Here is a 1,318-nt window from a genome sequence, read left to right as displayed (position 1 = left end):
CCCTCCCCCCCCGCCGCCTCAGCCCGTTCCCGCTCCCATCCCCTCCCCCCCTTTCCCTCCCCGCCCCTCTCCCTTCCCCTCCCCCGCCCCTCCCCTTCCCCTCCCCCGTTCCCTCGCCCCCCCCGCCCTCCCCTTTCCCTCCCCCCCCGCCTCCCCGTCCCTCCCTCCCCCCGCCCCCTCCTCCCCTGCCCTCCCCCGCCCTCCCCTTTCCCTCCCCCGCCCTCCCCTTTCCCTCCCCCCGCCCGCCCCTTTCCCTCCCCCGCCCTCCCCTTTCCCTCCCCCGCCCTCCCCTTTCCCTCCCCCTCCCTCTCCTGTTCCCTCCCCCGCCCTCCCCTTGCCCGCCCCGCCCCTCCCCTTTCCCTCCCCCGCCCTCCCCCTTTCCCTCCCCTCCCCGGTTCCCTCCCCCCTCCCCCTTTCCCTCCCCCGCCCTCCCCTGTTCCCTCCCCGCCCTCGCCCTTGCCTCCCCGCCTCCCCTTGCCCTCCCCGCCCTCCCTTGTCCCGCTCCCCCCGCCCCTCCCTTCCCCCCCCCTCCCTTTCCCTCCCCTTTCCCGCCCCCTTGCCTCCCCGCCCTCCCCTCGCCCTCCCCCCTTCCCTCCCCCGCCCTCCCTTTCCCTCCCTCCGCCCTCCCCTTTCCCGCCCTCCCCTTTCCCCGCCCTCCCCGGTTCCCTTCTCCCCGCCCTCCCCTTTCCCCGCCCTCCCCTTTCCCCCCCTCCCCGTGTCCCTCCCCGCCCCTCCCCCGCCCCTCGTCCCTTTCCCTCCCCCCGCCTCCCCCGCCCTCCCCTTTCCCTCCCCCACCCTTCCCCCGCCCTCCCCTTTCCCCTCCCCGCCCCTCCCCCCGCCCTCCCCCTTCCCTCCCCCGTCCCTCCCCTTTCCCTCCCCGCCCTCCCCTTTCCCTCCCCCGCCCTCCCCGTTCCCTCCCCCCCCTCCCCTTTCCCTCCCCCCTCCGCCCTCCCCTTCCCCTCCCCTCGCCCCTCCCCCGCCCTCCCCTTCCCTCCCCCCGCCCTCCCCTCTCCCTCCCCCGCCCTCTCCCGTCCCCCTGCCCTCCCCTCCCCCGCCCTCCCCTTTCCCTCCCCCCCCGCCCTCCCCTTTCCCTCCCCCCCCCGCCCTCCCCCTTTCCCTCCCCCCCCCGCCCTCCCCTTCCCTCCCCTCCCCCCGCCCTCCCCTTCCCCCCCTCCCCGCCCCTCCCCTTCCCCTCCCCCGCCCCCGTTCCCTCCCCTCGCCCTCCCCCCTTCCCGCCCCTCCCCTCCCCCTTCCCTCCCCTCCCCTCCCCTCGCCCTCCCCCTCCCTCCGCCCCTCGCCCTCCTCGTCCCCTCCCCCC

The sequence above is a fragment of the Stegostoma tigrinum genome, chromosome 10 (assembly GCF_030684315.1).
Source record: "Stegostoma tigrinum isolate sSteTig4 chromosome 10, sSteTig4.hap1, whole genome shotgun sequence".
Lineage (NCBI taxonomy): Eukaryota > Metazoa > Chordata > Chondrichthyes > Orectolobiformes > Stegostomatidae > Stegostoma > Stegostoma tigrinum.
Note: the sequence above shows the minus strand (reverse complement) of the source record.